The sequence below is a fragment of the Octopus bimaculoides genome, chromosome 4 (assembly GCF_001194135.2).
Source record: "Octopus bimaculoides isolate UCB-OBI-ISO-001 chromosome 4, ASM119413v2, whole genome shotgun sequence".
Classification (NCBI taxonomy): domain Eukaryota; kingdom Metazoa; phylum Mollusca; class Cephalopoda; order Octopoda; family Octopodidae; genus Octopus; species Octopus bimaculoides.
Window position 1 is genome coordinate 70,408,123 of NC_068984.1, and position 7,159 is coordinate 70,415,281.

At 33.4% G+C, this 7,159-nt stretch overlaps 1 long non-coding RNA gene across 1 annotated transcript in view; it reads left to right on the plus strand.

The window, feature by feature from the left end:
• Window positions 1-4,334: 4,334 nt before the first annotated feature.
• Window positions 4,335-7,159, plus strand: part of LOC106872699 (uncharacterized) — an 8,476-nt gene continuing 5,651 nt past the window's right edge. Inside the window, exon 1 of the long non-coding RNA XR_001409798.2 lies at window positions 4,335-4,480. This is a non-coding gene — a long non-coding RNA (uncharacterized LOC106872699). The remainder of the gene's footprint in view (window positions 4,481-7,159) is intronic.

Here is a 7,159-nt window from a genome sequence, read left to right on the forward strand (position 1 = left end):
ATATAGGAAGCATGATATTTTACCCCAACACGTTTCTTAAAGTATTTTTCATTTTGAATATCTTCATGCTAATTATGAAATATAAAACTTCAGCATGTTTTAGAATTTATGATTCTCAGTTTAGCTCACAATGACACAAATGATATTTTTCTTCACTGCAGTTCTTCCAGAAAGCTCCATGTTTGGCCATGTAATGAAATATAAAATCTCTCCAATATAGCCCCTTTCACCCAATAAAATATATTGGAATAGGCCATTTAATATATTCTGCACCTTTCAGAATACATAATTTTCAGATTTTCTCAGTGACAAAAATCATATTTTCCCCACCCTGTTTCTTACAGAATTTTTCAATTTCTGCTACTTTTAGTTTAGTTATAAAATGTTACAGAATAACTCCCTTTCTCCAACTAAACCCACAGATATAGATCATTAATGGATTCTGCCTCTTTTAGAATACATAATTTTCAATTTCTCTCACATGACAAATATTTTATCCAAATTGGCCCTTACAGATTTTTCATTTTTAGACATTTTCAAGTTGGTTATAAAATATTAAAAATGTATATTCAGTCATATTCTAAAACATGCTGAAATAGACTATTTAAAAGATGCTGCTCTCTTTAGAATACATAATTTTCAAATTTTCTTGAATAAGAAAATTATATTTTCCTCCATCCCGATCCTTAAAATAATTTTCATTTTTGGCCAATTTCAATCAGATTTATAATATACAGAATTTCTGTTGGAATATTCACTCTCATATACAACAGTATACTGAAAAGCTTCTACATGTTTTAGTAAGTATAATTTTCCATGATATTTTTCTTCATCTCTTTTTTCAGTGAAGTTTCCATTTTCATCATTTTCAAGATATATAATCTGTTATAAAAATTTTAAATTTCTGCCAAGCTATTCACGCTCACTCAATAAAATATTTAAACCGTTTAGGATGTATCATAATGACCTAAACCTTTGGTTTGATGTCACCTTTTTTAGCACAATGTTAACAGGCAATGTGTGTTGAGATGACCAGAAACTATCTATGATCAAGCTTAATTTTAATTACCAAAGGCCACGGAGTTATAATAAAGCTTTACTGTATCATAGGTACAGAGAGGAAATAAATAATAATCATAGTTATTTTGGGTAAAATGCTCAGTTATTACATACAGCAATAAGAGGCATTTGAAATTTTATGTTTTATAAATATGATTGAAATTGACCAAAAATGTAATTTTTTTTAAGGACAAGATTGAGGGAAAACAATCTTTTCATGCAAATGTTGAAAAGCATGTATTCTAAAAAGTGCAGTAGTCTATTTCTACTCAATTCAAATTTTAAGAATGATTTATTTGTCTTCACATTTTGTAACTTTGTTGTAAATGGCCCAAACAGAAAACTCTGTAAAGACTGAGTTCGTTACAATATCATATTTTTCACACGACAAAATTTGTAAAATTAGGTATTTTAAAAGAGGCAGAATCAATTAATGATCTATATAAGCATTCTTCTTCTTCTTCTTCTTCTTCTTCTTCTTCTTCTTCTTCTTTTTCTTCTTCTCCTCCTCCTCCTCCTCCTTCTTCTTATTATTATTTCCCTTCCCCTCCCCTCCTCCCATTCTTATCATCATCATCATCATCATCATCGTCGTCGTCGTCGCCGTCACCGTCGTCGTCATCATCATAACAATCAATATGCTAGTTTCTTATGTACGTACCTGTGGTATGTGTCACAATTACTTTAAGGAAGATATAAAATGAGAGAAATAAACTTGTTCAGCAGAGAAAATACAGTTGAAGTGAGAGGCAAAGTGGCAAAGCGGAGGGACAACACACTCTTTCTCACTCTGTTTATCTCTCTCTCTCTCAGCAAATAGCTGTGGATGTTACTGTTACTTTTCTACAGTTGAAGGCAGAGGTACAAAGACAAAGAAAAATGAAAGATGTTAAGCAGACGAGGTATAGTTGAAGAAAGTGCAAAGCAAGAGATAGGACAGACCAATGATCAACTTTGCTTTTCATCCTTTCGGGGTCAATAAATTAAGTACCAGTGAAATACTGGAGTTGAAGTAATTGACTAGTCCCCTCCCACCAAATTTCAGGCCTTGTGCCTTTAGTAGAAAGGATTCTGTGTACAGATTATTTTCAGCCGATCCACAGCTTATTTTCTGGCCAATGCTCAGGTTATTTTAAGGCAGTGAGCTGGCAGAATTGTTAGCACACTAGACAAAAATACTTAGCGATATTTTGCCCATTGCTATATATATTTTGCCCATTGCATCCCCATTATGATTGACTGATGTATCCCAAATATTAATCCAGAACTTTCTAGCTTCTTCTGCATTAGGTTTCTCATCTCCAGTACTTCGTTTTCCACTATTTATTCAGTTACAAAAACCTCCTCTGGTCTGCCTTAAATAATTTATTCTGTTGATACGGATCTATTTTTTACTGATATTTGGAGAGCTTGTCTGTTACTGCTATGATACACTGTTTTAACTCTTCTATTACTGTCCCAAATATTTTCTCTAAGTATCTTTTCTCGGAGGAAGATTTGCATCTTTTGTTTCCTAACTTGCTTGATTTCCAGGCTTATATTCAACTCAGATCTAGTCTTAAAGTCTTTAATTTATTTTGTAGTTTCCTTTCCCACGTTTTCTCTTTTTTAATATTTTCCTGTGAGATATTTCATCTTCTGGTAATAATTATCCCTCTTGCCTAGATCAATAAGTTAGTGTCTTCTATATTTTTAGTATTTATCCTATTGATAGCAGAATGGACTTTCCTAGTCATTTCTAGCAGCTTCCTTCTGTTGGAGTTTTTTTAATGCTGGCAATCTTTTTCTAAATTTTTTACTCATTATTTTCTGCAACTCATCTAAAATCTTCTGATCTTCCTCACTTAAATCACTTAAGTTGTTGGTGCCAGTTGTCTCTTCCTTATTGGTTGAGCGATTGCTATTTTTTCCTTCAATTTCTTCTTTGGTTTGAGTTGTATCACTTATTTTGTTGTTTCATCTTCATCATCATCATCATCATCGTTGTCGTTGTTGCTGTTGTTGTTATTATTATTATCATCATCATTACTATTATTATTATTATTATTATTATTACTATTATTGTTATTAAGGTGCTGAGCTGGCAGAATCGTTAGTGCACTGGATGAAATGCTTAGTGGTATTTCACCCGTTGCTTTGTTCTGTATTCATATTCTGCTGATGTCAAATTTACCTTTCATCCTTTCAGGATTGATAAAGTAAGTACCAGTGAAACCACTGAAGTCAATGAAATTGATTTATCCCCTCCCCGAAAATTGCTGCACTTGTGACAAAATTTGAAACCATTATTATTAATTGATTTGTTGATTGATTGATTGATTGATTGACAATCAATTGGCAGAAAGAAATGTTAGAGCATTGGGAAAATTACCTTAAGGTATTTATTTTGATGATTTACCTTACAATCTTTTAAGGCCGATAAAAGGAAGTACCTAGCATGAAATGTGTTTAGTATAATGATCTTAGCATGTCTCCTCAAAGTTTCAGTCTTATGCCTACTTCAGAAACAATGAGTAGCAATAGTTTGAGGGTGGTGGATTGGCCTGATTGTTGTAGCATTGGAAAAATACTTTTTAGTATACGTTCAGGATTTTTATTTTTCTGAGAAAAAAAGTAGAAATCCTACTGCGGCTTTTTGATGTTTGTCCTTTCAGAGTTGGTCAAATAAAATTCAGTCTGATACTTGAATTGATGGTGTCAACTAACTTCTGGTGTGTGTATCATCATCATCGTTTAAAATCTGCTTTCTATGCTGGCATGAGTTGGATGGTTTGACATGGAGCTGGTAGCAGGGAGCTGTCCAGACACCGTCTATTGTGGCTTCTACGGCTGGAAGCTCTTCCTAATACCAACCACTTAACAGAATGTACTGGGTACTTTTTATATGCCACTGGCATGGGTGCATTTACATAGCAATGACATGTGTGTTTTTTAAGTAGTACAAGCACCTGAAAAGACAACCCTGTATGTGTGGAAGATAGTGTTGACTTTAATACTTGAATTGATGGTGTCAAATAACTTCTTCTGTGTGTATGTGTGTTTACAAAACCATTGTAATTTATTACACTGACATTGCATATTCACATTTGAATGACCAGAATGAATTAAGAATGAATATGTAAGTCATCATTGTGATTTTTCCTGTTCACCATGAACATGATGATTTATTATTGCTTGGCAGATATCAGCATACACCAGCAAATAATTTGCTTGCTGACGTAATAAACAAGTGACATAAATGCTTCTAAGATTCATTAATCCAAGGAGATGCAACAATGTCAAAACATTGGGCATTTTGCCCAAGAAGATACAATAATATCAAAACACTGAGTGTCACATAGTCCCCTTGTGCTAATAAACTGATGGTGCTGTGGACACACATTCTGAAAAAGGTGTTCTCCATTGATGAGAAACAAGAGTGGTTAGCATATTTATTTTAGAACTGCTAGAATGAATTAAGAATGACTATGTAAATAATCATTTTGATTCCCATTCTTCACAGTACACATGACAATTTCAGTTAACTGTTTTTTTAATGAATTATTTTGGAAATGCATTTCTCAAATCTACTTTGAAATTCACTGAATGACAATTGCAATGGTCAATTATTTCTTTTTTCTTTTTTTCATTTAAGCTTAAGTCATTTCTTAAGATGTTCACTTAGAGTTGCTGTTTTTACGCTTGCATTTACCTAAGTACTCTATAATAGTGAAGTTTATTATTAAAGTTAGATTCCATCACTGTTGTTGCTTTAAACCCAGTTCAGCTTACATGTAATAGACCTATAATTAAAGATGGTCTTGCTATGACCAACCCACCTTTTCAAGCAAGGTTTATCTTATTCTACATAATCCACAGTGTCCTTCCTTTCTCTCTTTTTAAGAGCAGAGTTTGATTTTATAGAAAATTTTCTCATATATCTAACATGTGACCACATTGAGAGCCTAGCTTCTTAGAGTCCTGATTCTTTCCACTGTAGAAATAAATTTCATAGTTTTTCTTGTAATGATGTTAAATATATGCTTACCAAAATATAGAATTGGTATTTTCTGCAAGTCACATTGCCTCAATAAACTTGACATATCTCAACAAAAAAATTATTCAAACAAGACATTCTTCAAAAAGGACTGATACATAAAACTACTTTCCACAGTTAAGAGTGGTGAAACTTTGAGTGGATATTTATTATTTCCACAGCAAAAGGGTTAAATACAGACGGTATGCTTTCCTAATTTTTTAGAAAATTGCCTCAGTACTCACTTTTTAACACTTCTTATATTCTTTTATTCTTTTACTTGCTTCAGTCATTTGCTAAGTTACGGGGAATGTAACCATTAGCAATGGTGAGGGGAGAAAAACAGACACACACACACACACACACACACACACACACTCGCATGCACATGCACACACACATTTCTTTCAGTTTCTGTCTACCAAATCCACTCACAAAGCTTTGGTCGGCTCGAGGCTATAGTAGAAAACACTTGCCCAAGGTGCCATGCAGTGGGACTGAACCTGGAACCATGTGGTTGGGAAACAAGCTTCTTACCACACAGCCATTCCTGTTTTTTTGAACTACATACTGTCTTTGGTATAGTATGTTTCATGATACTTGCTGGCGTGTATTCTTAATTGTATGATAATACTTGTTTTGTCTTTTATTTTAATATTTATTTCATTACATTCTTAGCAGGTAACAAGGCACAAAGCATATATACTGGGATTTTAGATAAATAATTAATTTGTTTTCTTTTTTCCTATTTACTTTAATCTTTATTTTCAATAATTTTAACAGATTAGTCAAGAATATATTCTCATTCACTGTTCACAACTTCTTGCAAAAGTTCTACTAGCTTGTCAATACTTGGCAGTAGAAATTACCAGATCTTGACTCAAAGAATTCATGGAGCCATATTTACAACTTCACATTGTAGTAGAATAAAATGCCTCAAAGACAGATTGGGACATCTCAGCTGCATCACCACATCAAGCCATTGCATTTGCTGGATGCAAATCTCTGTATTTATTGTGTAGTTGTTTTCAAGCATTTCATAGTGGTGTAGCCCACTTATTTTATCAGTCTCTTTTGCCATACCACTAAGTTACAGGGAACATAAACACACCAGAATCGGTTGTCAAGCAATGGTGAGGGGATGGTCTTGAATAGATGCGGCTCTGGCTTAGCTAAAGGCATGCTTACTTGTCAAGACTCATTCAGTCTTTCTTCTGTTTAAATATTGATATAAAGATATCTTTCTTCACCACCAATGACAATGCAGTACAGAAATCTCCATTCTTGTCCACAAAAAGTGATGTGTACAATCAGCAAACTTGTGGTGATGGAGAAACTCTGGAGTTTGTCTTATTTATTCAGAGTGTGTGGCACACATGCATCAAGCTTTTAGACTTTACCCATTAAGTGAAAGTAACAGGTGATGGTATCAGAAGAACATCTCATCTGCAGGGCTAATCTCCAGGGCTAATCTGCAAGGCTAATCTCCAGGAGGAATGGTGTAAATCCTCATGAATGACCTCATTCATTGAACTATGCAGGTTAGCTGGAATGCAGAGAGTCTGTGAAATCGAATTTCCCCTTCTTGCAACATGAAAATCACTTCTGCAGCATGAAAATCACTTCAGTAATAATGCCCTCTCCATAAAGTGCATAAATGTATCCGGTGGCTTTAATAGCCTCGGAGACTAGTTTGAAAGTGATGAAAAGCAGGTATCACCAAGGCTCATTTTATTTCTACTTGGCACTTTATCACCATTGTCTGAAAAGAGGTAAAACTTTTTGAAATTTCAAAAATGATAAACAAAAGTTTCAGAGGAAGAATAGAGCTAAAAAATACCAAAAAAAAAAGGGAAAAACTTAAATCACTATCATAAAAATATTTTATCAGTGAGTTCAAAGAAAGGGAAAGAAATGAACAAATTTTTCTGATAACCTAGTATACATACATATATATGTAAGTATGTAAGTTTATGTGTGTGTGTGTGTGTGTGTGTATAATATACAAGCACACATATATATATATATATATATATAATGTAAGTATACAGCTATCTTTCTATCTATCTATCTATCTATATATAT